The 19472-nt window shown below is 37.3% G+C and overlaps 1 protein-coding gene and 1 pseudogene across 11 annotated transcripts in view; both read left to right on the top strand.

Annotated features, from left to right (window-relative positions):
* CASK (calcium/calmodulin dependent serine protein kinase) overlaps nucleotides 1–19472 on the top strand; it is a 422712-nt gene that overhangs the window by 51639 nt on the left and 351601 nt on the right. The window lies entirely within an intron of this gene.
* LOC123832743 lies at nucleotides 2859–3923 on the top strand (annotated as a pseudogene).

Raw genomic sequence — 19472 nt, 5'->3', positions numbered from 1 at the left:
TAGAAATTTTATGAATCTGTAGGCTAAGGTAAAGGGTAGCATTTTTTAGCAATAAGTATTTTTAATTAAGATACATTGTTTATTTTAGGCATAATGCTATAGCACACTTAATAGACTACAGTATATTGTAAACATGATTTTTATATGTACTGGGAAACAAAAAAACTTGTCACTCACTTTATTGCTATATTGGCTTTATTGTGGTGGTCTAGAACTGAACCCGCGATAACTCTGACAGATGCCTGTACAGATCTAAAGAATAAATAGAGCCAGCTATGCTTGTAATAAACATTTGAGCATGGCCTTGGATTTCCAGGTTTTAAAATAGAATTTGAAAAAAAAAGTAAAGTTGAAAGAAAAATTAGAATCAAGTATTATTTGACTGATATTTTTATATACATGCTTGGGCATTTGAATTATTCCCATTTGGTTCCATGTAGTCAGTGACTTCAGTCTGTTCCATTTGGGATTGCCAGCTCTGGATGTGGAGCATAGGCTGGGACAGAGTAGAGGAGGGCTAAAGAGACCAAACATGGGTGATAAAGCTGCCCATAGTATTTGGTTCAAGATGCAGGGGTCTGATTTCATGACTTCTGGCCAAGATGGAGGCATAAGTAGATACACTGCTTCCTCACACAACCCAAAGAAGGACAACAACAAATTTAAAAACAGAAATAACCAGAACTGACAGAAAATCGAACTATATGGAAGTCTGACAACCAAGGAGTTAAAGAAGAAACATTCATCCAGACCGGGAGGAGGGCTAGAGACAGGCAGCCAGGTGGAGACGACTTGGGGCAAGGCAGCTGTTGGAGGACGGGGCAGGCAAGGAGGTGGTTGGTGGACTAGGTGAGGTGGGGGATTGTGGACTGGGCGGTCCCACATTCGTGTGCAGATAAACCAAGAGGAACACCTGGGGAGTGAGATAGACCATGCAACCCAGGATTCTAGCACACAGAAATAAAGCCTCGAACCTCTGATTGAGAACACCTGTGGAGGTTGAGGTGGCAGTAAGAGAAACTCCCAGCCTCACAGGTGAGTTTATTGGAAAGACCAACAGGGTCCTAGAATGTACACAATCCCACCCACCCAGGAATCAGCACCAGAAGGGGCCAATTTAATTGTGGGTAGCTGAGGAAGTGACTGAAAACTGGCAGAGAGAGGAGCAAGTGGCATTGTTCCCTCTCCAACACCTCCCCAACATGTAGCATCACAACACAGTGATGTGGGTTACCCTACCCTGGTGAACAACTAAGGCTCCGCCCCTTACTACATAACAGGTGCACCTAGACAAAAACCAATGGCCCAAATGAAAGATCAAGTCAAAGCTACAGAAAAAATACAACTAAGTGATGAAGAGATAGCCACCCTATCAGATGCATAGTTCAAAACACTGGTAATTAGGATGCTCACAGAATTAGTTGAATTTGGTCACAAATTAGAGGAAAAAATGAAGGCTATGAGAAATGAAATAAAGGAAAATATACAGGGAACCAACAGTGATGGGAAGGAAACCAGGACTCAAATCATCAGTGTGGACCAGAAGGAAGAAGTAAGCATTCAACCAGAACAGAATGAAGAAACAAATTCAAAAAAATGAGGAGAGGCTTAGGAACTTCCAGGACATCTTTAAACATTCCAGCATCTAAATCATAGGGGTATCAGAAAGAAAAGAGGAAGAGCAAGAAATTGAAAACTTATTTGAACAAATAATGAAGGAGAACTTCCCCAATCTGACAAAGGAAATAGACTTCCAGGAAGTCCAGGAAGCTCAGAGAGTCCCAAAGAAGTTGGACCCAAGGAGGAACACACCAAGGCACATCATAATGACATTACCAAAGATTAAAGTTAAGGAGAGAATCTTCAAAGCAGGAAGAGGAAAGGAGACAGTTACCTACAAAGGAGTTCTGATAAAACTATCAGCTGATTTTTCAAAAGAAACCTTGCAGGCAAGAAGGGGCTGGAAAGAAGTATTCGAAGTCACAAAAGGCAAGGACCTACAACCAAGACTACTCTATCCAGCAAGTCTATCATTTAGAGCGCAAGAGCAGATAAAGTGCTTCCCAGATAAGGTCAAGTTAAAGGAGTTCATCATCACCAAGCCCTTATTATATGAAATGTTGAAGGGACTTATCTAAGAAAAAGAAGATAAAAAATATGAACAGTAAAATGACAACTCACAGTTATTAACAACCAAACCTAAAACAAAAACAAACTAAGCAAACAACTAGAACAGGAACAGAATCACAAAAATGGAGATCACATGGAGGGTTATGAGTGGGGGAGTAGGTGGAGAGAGAGGGGGAGAAGTTACAGAGAATAAGTAGCATAAATGGTAGGTAGAAGATAGATAGGGAGCTCAAGAATAGTATGGGAAATGTAGAAGCCAAAGAACTTATATATATGAGCCATGCGCATGAACTAAAGGCGGGTAATGCAGGTGGGGGGCTGCACAGGGTGGAGGGGATTAAAGGGGTAGGAAATGGGATAACTAATGGCATAATCAATAAAATATATTTATAAAATAAAATAAATATTTTATTCCAAAAAAAAAAGATGCAGGGTTCCCTCACTGGTCATGTGACTTTCAATTCCTTCAGAAATCCAGATTATTTTCTAGAGCTTCTGGGCAAAGTTTAGTTATCATTGATAGATGCTCTTGAAGAAGTATGTAGGTGGGTGTTTTTAAGAGTGGGAGTGTTTTTTTAATTGCTGTTGCCATTTAGTGTACAACTGATGAAAGTCTGGAAACATTTATAACTAATACCCTATAGTTTGCCACTGTAGTTAGATTGAGTAGATGGAACATTTCAAATTATATAAGGTGTATGTAGTCCAACACAGACCATGGCATTCTCATGGCTGCTGCTTCCTTTTTGTCCACATTGGCCACCTGGCTGCTTAGGCTCACACAGAACTGCCACTTCTGCCATCATTCCCCCACTTATCAGCACTTCAAATGTAGTTGTCATTTTTTTAGGGAAAATTGGCCAGCAGATCAAGTAGGAAGTGCAGCAAAAAGTGGAAGAGTGGGTGGCAGCAAGTAGCCAACAGCCACATCTGAGCATGGTTCTGGTTGGTGAGAATCCTGCAAATTATTCCTATGCCCTCAATAAAACCAGGGTCACTGCAGATGTGAGAATCAAAAGTGCGAAATTTGTGAAACCAGCTTCAATTTCAGAGAAAGAACTATTGAATTTAATCAGTAAACTAAATGATAATGATAATGAAAATGACTTCCTTGTTCAGCTGCCTCTTCCAGAGTACAGGAAGTAAAGAGTACATGAAAGAAGGAACTGCAGTGCTGTTTCTTCAGACAAGGATGTTGATGGCTTTCATGTAATTAGTGTGAGGAGAATGTATATGGGCTAGTATTCCATATTTCTACCACATGAAATGAAATTTCACCTACCAATGAAATGTTCCATTTCACTACCACATGGGTTGAGTGAAAAATAGTTAAGCAAACTGGCATTCCAACCCTAGGGAATAATGTGGTAGCTGGAAGGTCAAAAAATGTTACAGAGATACTACGCACAGATGGGGGTGCATGAACACTCTGGAGGTGATGCCACTATTACAGTATTTCATCAATACACTCTAAAAAAGCAGCTGACAAAACATACAGTTCTTGCAGATATTGTGGTTTCTACTGCAGGCATTCCAAATCTGATCACAGCAGATAGGGTCAAGGTAGGAGCAGATTTCAAAGTCCCATCACTGCCAAGCCCAAGATGGTTGGAGATGTAGATTTTGAAGGAGTCCAGAAGAAAGCTGCTCACATTAATTCAGTCCCTGGGGGTGCTGGTCTCATGACAGCAGCAATGCTAATGAAGAATACCAGTATTGCTGCCAAAAAGGCTCTGAGGCTTGAAGAGTGGGAAGTACTGAAATCTAAGGAACTTAGAATGACAACTAATTAACTATTGGTATCTTCTGTGTCACAAACTGTACTCCAAGCCAGTTTAAGGGGCAAAACAGGCCAATAAAATGCATTTTTATTTATTCTATTAACATGGTTTTAAATGATGCTTTGTATTTATGGAAGACTAAAATAGGTGGGCAATTGTGCACATGATTTTGCAGTACCTCACCAGGGAGCATACCAGTATCATGCTGGGTCATGGTATCTAGCCATAAGAAGTTATTTACCTAGTGATTACTCTGGGGGACATTGTCACATTGGGAATGGCTGCCTAACTTTGTCAGACCACTTCAGTTACGATTTGGCTTTTCTAGGATTGCATTTCCCAAGTGCTGTTCCAATAAGTGTTGGTACTTACTTTAGGTTCTGAACCTTTTGAGTCCAGCTGGTCAAACCAAAGGAAAAAGGTTGCTAGAGAAAATTAGGAAAAAGGTAAAAGGGAGAAATGATGATAACTGAGTAGAAAAAAATTTAACCTAATTTTATACACATTGACTAATAACCAGAAGAAAAGCTACATGTTAATAGTGTCCTAAGCTGTCATTTTACACCTTAGTCAATGGGGAAATGTCTAGGGTTGTTTCATGTAGTATTAGCCCTTGTTTTACGTGTGTTACTGTTCATGAGGTCTCCCCATTTTAGTTTGCTAAGATCGAAAGGTGTCTTTAAATAAATAACTTGTATGTATTGTCATAATTGATTTTTCCTATATCCTTAAATGTCATTCTTAAATTTTTGTACTGTTGGGGTTGTGTGTATGGTTTCTTTGGCCAATCTTGAAACCTATTTTTGAAAACCAAAACTTGGACTTGATGATCACTGGGGCAGTTTGTATAAGTATGCAACTTCCTTTTCCACCAAAGAATTGTCAGCAGCTGCCTGCTTTTCTCTGATGCAGCTGTTGGCTTTCCCCAATAGGTTTTTGAGAGCTTGAGTTAATACTGAACTTAATCAGACTTCCTGATTAAAGAATTTTTGTTTGAACAAAAAAAAAAAGATTTATATAATTACAGTTGACCCCTGCATAATGCAGGTGTTGGTGCACCAACTTCCATGGAATAAAAAATTGGCATATAACCCTGATTGGTGTAGCTCAGTGGGTTGGGCACTATCTCGAAAACCAAAAGGTTGCCAGTTCAAGTCCTGGTCAGGGCACATGCCTGGGTTGTGGGCCAGGTCCCGGTTGAGTGTACATGAGAGGCAACCAATCAGTGTTTCTCTTGTACATCAATGTTCTTCTCCCTTAAAATAAATTCTTTAAAAATCTTTTTCTTTTAATAAACTTTTTTATTGTAGTTTTCCCATTACCATTTATCCCCCTTATACCCCCTCCCCCCACAATCACCACACTGTTGTCCATGTCCCTGAGTCCCTTTTTCCGTTTTGTTCAATTCCTCCATTCCCTAACCACCCCTACCCATAGCTGCCAACCTGCTCTCTATCTATGAGTCTATTTCTATTTTGCTTGTTAATTCAGTTTGTTCATTAGATTCTCCATATTAGTGAAACCATATGGTATTTGTCTTTCTCTGCCTGGCTTATTCCACATACCATAATATTATCCATGTCCATCCATACTGTTGCAAAGGGTAAATTTTTCTTTTTTATGGCTGAGTAGTATTCCATTATATAAATGTCCCATAGTTGTTCTAGCCACTCATCTACTGATGGACCTTGGGCTGCTTCCATATCTTGGTGATTGTAAATAACACTGCAGTGAACATAAGGGCACTTATGTTCTCTTGAATTAGTGTTTTGGGTTTTTAAAAAATTGGCATAAAACTTTGACTCCCCCAAAACTTAACTCCTAATGGCCTACTGTTGACTGGAAAACTGATAACATAATCAGTCAGTACATACATATTTTGTATGTTATATGTATTATATACTGTATTCATACAATAAAATAATCTGGAGAAAAAAGATTAATGAAATCATAAGAGAAGTATGTTCACAATATTTGTTGAAAACAGTCTGTGTATCAGTGGACCCATGCAGTTCAAACCCACATTGTTCAACAGTCCATTGTACATTTTATATCAAATTCCCAAAATTCCATGCTTGATATTAAAGTTAACAAATTGCTATCCCAATTGTTTAGCATAGCTCATCAAACCCTGCTGCCTTCAGGTTAGCAGGAAACCTATATAATCACTTCAGGTTGCCACCAAATCTATATTATCACTTTAACATAAAGGCTGTTCCCCAAAACCATAGGGAGAACATCCATCTTAAGAATATTTGTTCTTTGGAGTAGCAGTAGCATGTGCGTAGTCTACCTACAATGTGTTACAATCTTGTTCTTTGAAAATTCTTTGAGTTTCTGTAATAAACATGTTTTATATCAGAACCTGTGTTTTGCTTTTTATCTTTAAATTACCTTAAACTCTGTCAAATGTTGAATAAAAATGATTTGACAGAATTTACTCTTTTACTCTGTAGGGTCTATTGTCTTCATACATTGTAATACATTTTTCCCCTAAGAATCAATTGTATAGTTAGTTGTTAGCAGTGCTTTGTGTTGAAAGTTTATTTGATGGGTCCTGAGTTGAATTCAGTTCTATATATACATGTATACTACAGGTCTTTAATGAGGCTATAGGATAGCTTCTCCCAAAATTTGCCTCAAAGAATATTGGTTCCATTTTTTTAAGATTGTTTGCTAAGAAGTTTAGGGAAGGCTTAGTCTTAATGAAATCTAACAAGTCTCTTTTCCATAGGACCTTTCAGAGCCTTAGATTTGCTAATATGCATTGAAATTTTTAAAGATAGGGATATTATAGCATATTTCCTAAATTTACTTCTAGAAACTTTTAGTAGTAGAATATGATTCAGGAATAGTGAGCTTCAGAACACTCCTTGGGAAATGTAATAGGAATATTAAAAATATGAGCAACCATGTGTTTTATATGAATTAAAAATGTATTTGGTATTCTTGAGCCACAATGATTGTTTGGAAGGAAAAGAAATGGAGAAGCATATGAAGTAATGAACACTGCTGCAGTTTGAGTGACAGAGTTCAGGTTTTAGCTGTCATCAGCACCTCCTGTGTTTGTGTGTCCTTGGGTGTGTGTTTTGAGGTATCTGGGAGGTGGTGGTTGTCTCTTCTGCAGACCTAGAGTCTTCATCTATGAAATGAGGGACTGGATCAAGTGGGTTGTTACCACTTGATTCTGGAGTCATCTCTATATCTGACATTTTTTATTCTAGATTAGCCTGCCTTTAATAAAACTGTACAGAAGCCAGAATTTTAGGTACTTGTTGGACACTTGCTTGCTTTGCAAAAAAAAAAAATCTTCACTGTAGAGAAATCACCTTTTCAAGCTGAGTTTTATCAGTTTTCCCCTCAAATTCATTTAGATGTAACTCACATATGACTGAGTTTTCAGAAGTGTAGCATGTAACATGTATAAGAAATTCCACCTGTATCTATAGGCATTTTACCCATGTTTTTCAGACCATAAGACGCACCTAGGTTTTAGAAGAGGAAAATAGGAAAAAAAGATTTTGAAGCAAAAAATGTAGTAAAGTATTTTATAACATAAATAACATTATTTCACCAATGTAAATGTAAACAGAACTCAACAGCAGCATCAACAACCATTATTCCTCTCAAATTTTGAGGAGGTGCGTCTTATAGTCCAAAAATACTGTACTTCCTGACTCTCAGGAGGCTTTTGCCTTTGTGTGATTGATGTGATTAGTGCTATTAATAAAAACGTTAGTCCTTCCTGATGGACACTTCTCCAAAGAGGACATACAATTCCACTTTTGGATATATATCTGAAGAAACCCAAAACGCCAATTTGAAAAGTTATATGCACCCCTATGTTCATTGCAGCATTATTTACAATAGCCAAGATATGGAAGCACCCAAGTGCCCACCAATAGACAAGTGGATAAAAAGGTAGTGGTACATATACATAATGTAATATTCCTTGGTTATAAAAAAGAATGAAATCTGACCATTTGTGACAACATGGATGGCCCTAGAGGATATTATGCTAAGTAAAATAAGTCAGTCAGAAAAAGAAAAATACCACCCTGGCTGGTGTGGCTCATTAAATTGAGCACCAACCTGTGAACCAAAGGATCACCAGTTCGATTCCCAGTAGTCTAGGGCACATGCCTGGGTTGCAGACCAGGTCTCCAGTAGGGAGCACATGAGAGGCAACTACACATTAATGTTTCTCTTCCTCTCTTTCTCCCTCCCTTTCCCTCTCTCTAAAAAAAAATAAATAAAATATTTTAAAAAAGGAAAAGAAAAATACCGTATGATTTCACTTCTTTGTGGAATCTAATGAGCAAAGTAAATGAGCAAACAAAACAGACAGACTTGTAGATATAGAGAACAAACTGACATTTGCCAGATAGAAGGGGATTTGAGGGACAGGGTGGAAAAGGTGAAGGGATTAAGAAGTACTAATTGGTAATTACAAAGTAGTCACTGGGATGTAAAGTACAGCATAGGAATATAGTCGATCATATTGTAATAACTATATATGGTGCCAGGTGAGTGCTAGAATTATCAAGGGAATCATTTTGTAAATTATATAATTGTTTATTCTGTTGAAACTAATAGTAAATAATATTGAATGTAAAATGAAGGCAGTCCTTTAAAACTCAAACATCATAATGTACTTATTTCACTTAAAACATGTACTCATTAATTTTTAAAAACATATGCTCATGCCTAATGAAAGTACATTGTGAGACATATTTTTTGTTCCTTCCCACTTCTTATTATTTAAAATTCTGGTAATTGTGTATAATATTAAATTTGTCATTTGCACCATTTTAAGTGGATGATAAAGTAGCTTTAATTATATTCACACTGTTGTACTACCAGCTATGTTTAAGATGTAACCTTTTTGGTGAGTAAGTTTTTGTTGTGACTGAAGTTGGTTGTATTTTACAACATTTTACACCAGGACACCTTTGTGCTAAATTACAATGATATTATTACTCAATGCAGATATTGTAGGAAGGGAGAGAAACTCATGGTAAGGAATGGTTAAATGATTTCTTAAGAGCCTAGTATTTCAGATCTGGATTACTAAATCTTTTGGGTAGATGTTAAATTTTGATCTGATTGGTCAGAGTTGAAATCATCAGGTAACTATTGAACACCTGCCTTTGTTAGTCACAGGTATTCTACACCTATAGTATCCATTTATGAAGATTTTTAAAAATTTATTTCCTTTTAGAGAGGGGGAAAGGGAGGGAGAAAAAGAGGAAGAAAAACATCAATGTATGAGAGAAAACTCTCGCACAACCACAACTGGGAACTCAGTCTGCAACCCAGGCATGTGTCCTGACTGGGAATTGAACTGGTGACCTTTTGGTTCACAGGCCAGTGCTCAGTCCACTGAGCCACACTAGCCAGGGTTATAAGTATCCTTTTAAGGTAATGAGTATTTCATACAAAGGAAGCATGGAGATTTATCTAATATTTATTAGCAGACCCTCTCCCTCTGGACTTTGGTCTTTCTGATGATCTCAGTTTACTGCTATAGGTCTTACTATTGCTCATAATGTCTATTTGATAATAGGGCTAGAATCTGGTAGCTTCCTTCAGGAAAAAAACCTTTCCTCCACTCTGGAAATGCTGTGTCTTATGAATATTCTCCTCACTCCTGATTGTTAACCATCAGTCTTTGATTAAATGAAGAGATATGTCCCCATGAAAAGAGATTTGAGACCAGCCTAATTCCCATACCTGAGGGAAGCACCAGAAAGTTGGAACTAATAGTGATGAATTTAGAACTAGAACACACATGTTCCAGTCTTCACTCAGAGAAGATGATTGTCCTGTGGTGGTAGATGAAACAGAGAGGGATTTTTTTTTCTCCTAAAGTCAGAATTTAGAGCTTGGCAGAATGGAAGTATTTATCTACTTTTAACAACCTCTATTAAAAATGAGGAAACAGAAGCTTTTTATTTTGATGAAATCAAAAAACTATGGTACATTTACACAATGGAATACTACTCAGCAGAAAGAAAGGAAGAGCTCCTACCCTGTGTGACATCATGGATAGAACTGGAAAGCATTATGCTAAGTGAAGTAAATCAGGCGATGAAAGACAAATACCATATGATCTCACCTATAAGTTGAACCTAATCAACAAAACAAACAAGTGAGCGCAATATAACCAGAGACATTGAAATTAAGAACAAACTGACAGTAACCAGAAGGGAGGTGGGAGGGGATAGTGGGGAGAAAGGTGGAGGGTTTTCAGGGACATCTGTAAAGGACACATGGACAAAACCAAAGGTGGGTAGGATCAAGGGTGGGAGGTGGGGATGGCTGGGGTAGGGGTGGTGATGAGGGGAAAATGGAGACAACTGTACTTGAACAACAATAAAAAAACTCTCAGAGATGCAATTTAGAAATGTGGGATGATGTTACAAAAAATGGTTAATTATGTTAACGACTAATTTACTCAAGAAAAATAAAATTTAAAAAATGAGGAAACAAGCACAGATTGACTGTGACTCAAAAGTGTATAACCCATCAGTTGCAAAGCCAAAACTGGACACCCATATTATCTTGACTTTTGCTCTAGTGTCATATATAAGAGAGTATGACTCTGTGTTTGCCTTTAATTTATTTGCCTACAATATACTTGGTAAAATTGTCACTGCCATGTATTTATAGGATTACTCCAGAATAAATATTTTAGATGTTTTTAGTGTCACTTAATAGTGTAATCATTCAGCAAGAAGAAAACTTAACAGCGCTTACTTCAATATACAGTGTTAACTTCACTTTTATAAGCTTGAAAGTTGTTTTTAAACTAAACTTTGAGAGATGCTTTCTGCAATATACAATTTTTTTCTCATGTAAGTATGTAAGTGCTTACAATATAACTCTTAGAATGAAAGTCCAAGTACTACAGACGGTAAATAAAACACATAAGGCAACTGAAGTCTACAAAATTTCCTGGTAAATACAAGTGAGATTTTGCTTTTATATAGGGGATAAAGATTGGGTAACTTCAACAGGGAACAGTGGGTGTTTGTCTGATACTAGTGTGAAGCAGGGATAACATAGTAATTAAGAAAGTCATGTACTCTAGATCTGCAAGTTTTGGATTTGAATTCTGATTGAACCAGTTACTAGCTCTGGAGCTATATATCTCAGTTTCCTCATCTGTAAAATGGAAATAAAGGTGCTGCCTATCTTCTAGAGTAGTTATGAGAATTACTTAATAATACCAAAAAGTCTTAGGAAAATGACTGGCATGTAGTGAATGCTCATACATATAATACCAATAATTTTATTGTTGTTGATGTTGTTCCTGTTGAAAGACTGTGGTAAATGTGACATGTGAATGGGTAATCCTTTTATGCTTCTTTGATAACTGCAGGACCTTTGACCTGTGGAAACTTTTGGCTACTTGGATATAAATACAAATATTTTAATAAGACTTAATTAATTTTATGTTGAGAAAGTATTTCTCAGCCCAAATGGTTCCACTAAGTCAGCTTAATTCCTTGATCAATTTTTTGTACCATAGTTAAAACATTTGCATTTTTACTGTTTCCAAATTTATTTTCCTGAAAGTATTTTTATTGGGATTAATTATATCTGTGTAAATCTTAAAACCGGGCTCTTTTAAATATCAAATTTTATTGATTATAGCTCTACTATTGTAAGTTTTCTTTTGTACTGGAATTGTAACACTTTGTCTTTAGCACTGTACTAACCAATATAGTTTTTGAAAGGAAGCATTATTATGCCTTCCTGATTATTATGCTTCATTTCACATGCTTTCTTGTTTCCCTAGCATTCCTCTCCACCAACTTCTACCCCACTCCTTCATATTGCTGTTAACACTGCTTTCTTTAAAACATCTCGATAACTCTAGAATCAAAGAGCATAAGCAGAAGTAGAGTGTAGCTCATTAAGTGACTAGGAGTGAAGGTGTCCCTGTAGTGATGTGTCTGATAATGAAAGTAGCATGGCTGAGGATTGGAGTAAACCAAGATGTTCTGTATGAGGAAGAAGAGAAGGAATAAGGCTAAATGGTTTTCAAATTCTCTAAAGCAGAGCTTTTCAACTAGAATGCCACAAGAATTTTTTAAAACATGCAATACCTGACTATTTAGTCAGGGGCACTGACCTCTTTTCCTCCTTAGATTGTCATTTCCAACACAACAATAGCCTTCCAGTGTGAATGAATCAAAATTATACCTATTTTTTCAGGTTGGCAAAGAATATATTTTTGGTACTACACAATTTTAATAATTAGTTTATGTGTGCCATGAGATGAAAAAGGTTGAAAATTGCTGTTCTGAAGGAACTGAATTTCTAACAGGACAAGGCCATAATGTTTTAGCTAGTACACTAAACTAGTTTACTTTTCTTTAGTAAAGAAAACTCACTGAAAAGCCAAAAAGAATTAGTATGATGGTTTTCAAATGTGCATTGTTTCTGATCAGTTCTACTCTAGACAATGATATAAGTACAGAATTTTACTTTTTAATGAACACATATTAAAACTATTTTCTTGCTTAGCAGTGACTTTCCTGACTTAGGGTAAGAATTTCTCTGAGATTTTAGATAAAGCAAAAAATAAAACAGTTACTCTAATAGTTTCAGCATTGTGCATAGTGGTTGATAGTTTATTTAATGTTTTATTAAGATTGGGAAACAATAAGTATTACATATTTGAATCAAGTACTAATCTAACCCAGTAAACATCTGTTACCATTCCTGCTGTCTCTGTTTTGTGAAAAGCAACATTATGGCAAAGCTGAGAATGTCTCAAGCAATGATTGAAATAATAGCCTTTGCTAATTCCACTGGTCACCACAACCATCTTTATGTTTTGATCACTCATACATTTTGTGTATTAGAGTTAAGGTTTAAGCTGAGTGATGTCTTTCAAAAAGAATTATTAGTGTTGATCAATTGTGTATTACCTTTAGTACATTTTTAGCCTAATGTGATTTCCTTAATTGGTATTGAGATCCATTTTATCTGTTCAAGAAATGAAAGCAGCAGCTGTATAGTACTTTGGATTGTTTGTATTACAGATCAGCTAATTTGTGGTAAATCAGAAGTATAAATGAAGCTCAAAAATCCATTCTCTGATATGGAAGTAACAAACTACAATCTCATTAAGAACAGTAACTCTGCATTTGTGTACTGTGGAAATACCAGAATTTTTTCACAAATGGAATGGTAATGTCCTTTTTAATGTGTTCCCTAGAAAAAGGATTGTGGTCCATCATTTTGTCAACTGCTAAACTCCATTGTTCAGCACTTTAAGTGTTATTTACTAATTTACAGCCAAAGTAAAAGTACAACTGAGCAGTGGCACTCACTTCTCCTCCTCTGTTACATCTGGCTCTGTGAAAGTTGTATGAGGAAACCCTAACTGCCAACAGCCCTGCATGAATTGTATACCAGATGTACTGTTTTAAAGTCTTGGTTCTTAGTGTGCATTTTACACCTTTTATTTCAGTATTAGCCTTTTGTTTGGTGCACTTAATGTTAAGTGATATAAATGTCTTTCTAGGCAACATAATTGGATTCTTATTTTTTCACAATGAAGAAAACAAGGTCAGCATCAACTTTGCAGTTTCTTCTCAGGCTGTTTTTTGAGTGAGGTCAGAGTTGGGTCAAGGTCCAAAACATTTCTTCATTTGGGTAGTATTCAAATGGCATTGTTTCAGTCCTTCTGTTGGTTATTGCTTCTCACAAAAGTACTTTTGTGTAAGCTTTTCACTTCTTTTACTCTTCAACTGTGAAGTATTTGCTCATATGATGATATGGAAAGAAATAAGGAATGAGCCCATGACCTCAGCCAGTGTTTCTAGATGAGTGCCATAAAGTGGATTTGAACTTTTGCTATGTTCAGTCCACATGTACTGAACATTTGGACTGCAACAACATTTGTCATCATCAGCAAATCTGCCCAACCTTGAGTCCTGTGGATTCTGGCTTCATCCCTGGTTTGGTCTGCAAATGCCCATCTTCTCTTGCAGAGGTAACTGGCCTACAGAGTCCTTTATGAACTCCTCCTGGAGCAGCTGCCACTAAGAGCGTTCCTTCTGGAGTTTCTCTGTAGGCTGCTTGCGTTGTCTGTGATTACTAGTAGCCAACACAGAGGAAGAGAGGGTCACTGGCCAGTACCAGGTGAGGAGAGGGGATCTGGAATGGGAAGAGAGTCAATTCTAAAGGCCAGCTTTCTTGAATCCCTCACTTTAGCCCAGGACCAGCTCTGGCTCTGGCCTGAAAAGGATTAGCAAAAACTTCTTCCAACCACTAAGTTCACTTTAGTAATGATTGTGCTTTGGCAGCTAGTTCCTGGCTGCTAGGGAGATTGGGAGCTACTGAGCTTGATGTCATTGTGTTATGGCCTGACTGTCATAACCCTAAAGAAGGGTGCCAACCAGGTCCAACATAACCAAGAATTCTTAGTTGTTTTCTTCACAAAAATGTATCGGAATTCCTTTTGTTGTACAGGGGAAGGGAAGTATCTGTTGGGTTGTGAGATGGTGATAGCTCACCTACTTTATACCAAGTGGGATAAAAGTGGTAAATAGGAAAAGTAGCCCACAGTCAGTCACAATTTCTATGAGAATTAAATCCATTTCTGTTAAGAGCTATTCTTCACATTTTGTTAGGTTTTTCCTTAGGAAATACTTGTGGAGATTTTTACTTATTTGATTTGGAAATTATAAGATTTCTTCACTCTGTGACATACCTTCAGAAATAATGAATCTTTGTAAAAATTGCCAAAGCACTAGGAATGGGAAAAATTAATGATACTCATGGTGTTAATTTTGTCCAAATATGTAAATGCAGTTTGTGTGGCAAGTAGAAAATTTTAGCTATTAAGTACTTATTTTTATTTTTACATGAATATTGATTCAAGTAAGTCACTTATTTTTAAAAGTGACTTATTAAAGTCTAATAACTATGAAATGGACAGTACATGTGGACTGAACATAGCAACTTACTTCCAAAGACTACAGTATGAAAGTAAATACCTTTACATTGAAGAAACCTGATAAACACTACACCAAGGTCAACATCAGCACTGATAAGTCATGTTGACAGTATTTATCTTTGACATGATGTGATAAAAATAATCTTTTACCTCTGTGGTATTCCTACCGCAAAACACTTAAATCCATCCTAATCATGGGGAAAACATAAGATAAATTCCATTCAAGAAAATTCTATAAATCACCTGAACAGTACTCTTCAAAACTGTCAAGGTCATTGCCCTGACTGGTGTGGCTCAGTGGGTTGGTTGGGCATTGTTCTGCAAACCAAAGGGCTGAGGGTTCAGTTCCCAGTTAGGGCATATGCCTAGGTTGCGGGCCAGGTCCCTGGTTGGGGACCTGGTTGGGGAGTGTGCAAAAGGCAACCGATTGATATTTTTCATTTAAATAAATATTTCTCTTCCCTTCTTTCTCCTGTCTCTCAAAATAAATAAATAAAATCTTTTTAAAAACTCCGTGGAGGTCATCAAAAAACAAAGTAAGTCTGAGAAACTGTCACAGCCAAGAAGAGCATTAAGGAAAACTGACTAAATGTCATGTGGTATCCTGGAACAGAAAAAAGACATTTAGGTTAAAAACTAAGGAAATCTGAATAAAGAATGGATTTTAGTTAATGCTGATAAGTCAGTATTTGTTAATTAATTGTAACAAATGTACCATTCTAAAGCAAGGTGTTAATGATAGGAGAACTGGGTACAAGATATATGGGAACTCTATGTGTTATCTTGGTAATTTTTCTGAAAATCCAAAACTTGTAAAACATAAAGTTTTGAGGTTTCTTTTTAGATTTTATTTATTTATTTTTAAAGAGGGGGAAAAGAAGGAGAAAAAGGAGAGAAACATCAATGTGCAAGAGATATACCAATTGGTTGTCTCTTGCATGCCCCCAACTGGGAACCCAGCCACAACCCAGGCATGTGCCCTGAGTGGGAATTGAACCAGCGATCCTTCAGTTCACAGGCTGGCATTCAATCCACTGAGCAACACCACCTGGGGCAAAAACTAAAGTTTTTTTTTAAAAGACCAGTACCATAAGAGGTATTCTGGCTTTCTATTTAGAATTATCTCTTGGTGATGAGGTGAATAAAATATTTAAGAAAAGCTAGAGAAGCATAGATAGTGGTGTTTCATGAGATCTAGACTCTGATAATCCTGGTAATGCGGTATCATTTCATTGACAAGTACAATTCCTTATTTTAAGTAAAATCAACATGCTAGAGTTTACCAGTAACAGAATATGCTAAATAACTGGGTAAGAAACCCAGTCATTTAGCATAGTGAAACCTCCACTCTGAACATGTTATGTGATAGAGATCAACACTTGGGAACATCTAAATGAAGATTGGACAACCTACTTCTGTGAAGTTCCAGAGAATAAATCTTTTAGTCTTTGTAGGCCACACAGTGTCCATTACAGCCACTTAGTTCTACTGTTGTAGCAAAAAAAAAAAAGTCCTCATAGACAATATGTAAATGAATGCATGTGGTTGTATTCTAATAAAGCTATCTTTACTGAAATAGGTGGCAGTCTGGATTTGCCCTGTGCCCTGTAGTTTGCTGAACCCTGATCTAAGTGATCTTCTTGTCCAGTTCTATTAGGTGCACAATAATTTCTCCTTTAAGAATTTATAAAGGAATGCAGTCTGAGCAAGATAGAGTACTATTGCTTTCAAGGTGAGTAGAAATGGCAGCAACATAAAGATAGATGTATGTGGGTTATTCTGCCTTTGGCAGCTCCAAGGGTAGTGTGTGTGTGAGAGAGAGAGAGAGAGAGAGAGAGAGAGACAGAGAGGGACAGGAGAGGAGGAGAGGAGAGGAGAGGAGAGGAGAGGGGGAAAGATCTGAATCTGAATTCAAGGTAGTTCATTAACCACATTCTTTTTATGTTTAGTCTGATTATGGTCTTTTTTCTTTTTGTTGGTTTGTTCTTAAATGAGTTTTACTATGACAAAGTATTCAAAATCCTTCAGGGAAACCCTTTACCACTTCTATTTCAGTTCAAATTTCTAACCATGGCTTAAAGTAATATTTCCTAAAGTGTGTGACAGGTGTTTTGATAGGCTGTATAATTTTAGGTGGTACCCAAACAAATCATTATGTAAAAGTAATGAACAGAAAGAATTCTCTATAGTCTTCTTTCGGGCTTCTTGATTATTCTAATAACTGAAAAAGTCAAAGCTTGATTTTAGGGTTCCAGCCAAGATGGAGGCATAGGAAAAAATGCTTCGCTTTCTCACACAACCAAAAAAAGGATAACAACCAATTTAAAAACAATAAACAACCAGAAGTGCCAGAAAATTAAACTGCATGAAACTCCGACAACCAAGGAGTTAAAAAAACATTCATCCAGACTGGTAGGAGAGGCAGAGATGGGCAGCCAGGATGCATGGCAAGGCGGTAGACTGTGAGGACAAGGTAGGGCTGGCTGAATGGGAAACTAAAGACTCAAAACCTCTAGCTGTAAAATACTCTGGGGATTGTGATGGTGGGAGAAACTCCCAGTCTTACAGGAGAGTTCATTGGAAAGTGGGGCTAGAGTGGATCAAGCAAGAGGCATTGTTCCCTCTCTGACCCCTCCCCCACAGACAGCACTACAGTGCAGCAAAGAGGGTTGCCACACCCTGGCAAATACCTAATGCTCTTCCCCCTTAAAACATAACAAACATGTGCACTGAGACAAAAAAATATGGCCCAAAGGAAAAAATAGATCAAAACTCCAGAAAAAGAGCTAAGTGACAAGGAGATAGCCAACCTGTCTGATGCAGAGTTCAAAACACTGGTAATCGGGATGCTCACAGAATTGATTGAGCTCGCTTGCAAAGTGAAGGAAGAAATGAAGGCTACCCAAAGTGAAATAAAGCAAAATATATAGGGAACCAACAGTGAAGGGAAGGAAACCGGGACTCAAATCAACAATTTAGAACAACATGAAGACATAAACATCCAACCAGAACAGAATGAAGAAACAAGAATTCAAAAAAATGAGGAGAGGCTTAAGAACCTATGGGACAACTTTAAGTGCTCCAACATATAAATCATCGGGGTGCCAAAAGGAGAAGAGGAAGAGCAAGAAATTTAAAACTTACTTGACCAAATCATGAAGGAAAATTTTCCCAATCTGGAGAAGGAAATAGGCTTCTGGGAAGTCCAGGAAGCCCAGAGAGTCCCAAAGAAATTGGATCCAAGGAGGAACACACCAAGGCACATCATAATTACATTAACAAAGATTAAAGTTAAGGAGAGAATCTTCAAAGCAGCAAGAGGAAAGGAGACAGTTACCTACAAAGGAGTTCTGATAAGACTATCAGCTGATTTCTGAAAAGAAATCTTGAAGGCAAGAAGGGCCTGGAAAGAAGTATTTGAAGTCATGAGAGGCAAGGACCTGCATCCAAGATTACTCTTTCCAGCAAAGCTATCATTTAGAATGGAAGGGGAGATAAAGTGCTTCTTAGATAAGGTCAAGTTAAAGGAGTTCATCATTATCAAACCCTTATTATATGAAATACTAAAGGGGCTTATCTAAGAAATAGAAGAGCAAAAACTATGAACATAAAATGACAGCAAACTCACAACTATCAACAACTGAACCCAAAAAGCAAAAACTAAGCAAACAACTAGAACCAGAAGAGAATCACAGAAATGGAGATCACACGGAGGGATTATCAGTGGGGAGGCAAAGAATTGGAGAGGGGGAAGGTACAGGGAATAAGAAGCATCATTGGTAGGCATAAAATATACAGGGCAAGGAGGTTAGGAATAGTATAGGAAACAGAGAAGTCAAAGAATTTGTATGTACAACCCATGGACATGAAGTAAGGAGGGAGGGGAAATACTGGAAGATGGGAGGTGGTGCAGGGCAGAGGTAGGATAAAGGGGAGGAAAATGTTAGGAAAACTGTAGTAACATTTTCAATACAATATACAAAAAAAGCTTGGTTTTATTATAACATTAACAACTAACATAACCTCTTTTTTTCTCCCAGCAAGAGTAGTCTTTAAGCTCACGGCATTGGAAGGAAAGCAACAGTACATACCTAGAATTTGATAGTGCTTTTGTTTTAGTTCTATTTATTTTTAAGGTCACCATCTATTTATGACAAGTGTACTATGATACTGTTTTCTGTTAGTGGAAGTGGTATAATAAATAAATGTATTTAAGTAAAGAGGGCTGATTTAAAGGTGATTCCCTAAAGAAAGAGATTCTGATTGTGAGAGAGATTTGATGCAGAGGAGACTCTCCTTCTCCATGGCTCTCTTGAAGATGGAAGGGGCTTCCTGGCAAGGAATTCAGGTGGGCTCTGGAAGCTATGAGCGTAGCTAACAGCTAGGAAGGTAGTGGACCTTCAGTCCTGCAATCACAAGGAACTGAAGTCTGCCAAAAACCTGAATGAGCTTGGAAGTGGATCCTTTCCCAGAGCCTCTAGATAAGAGCCCAGCCCTACTGGCACCTTGATTTCAGCCTGTGAAACCCTAGGCAGAGAATTTGGCTGAGCCATTTGGATTCCTGACCTACAGAAGCTGATATG

This window comes from Phyllostomus hastatus, unplaced genomic scaffold, assembly GCF_019186645.2.
Source record: "Phyllostomus hastatus isolate PE091 unplaced genomic scaffold, TTU_PhHast_1.1 phas_scaffold_200, whole genome shotgun sequence".
Taxonomy (NCBI): domain Eukaryota; kingdom Metazoa; phylum Chordata; class Mammalia; order Chiroptera; family Phyllostomidae; genus Phyllostomus; species Phyllostomus hastatus.
This window is presented reverse-complemented; position numbering and strand designations above follow the sequence as displayed.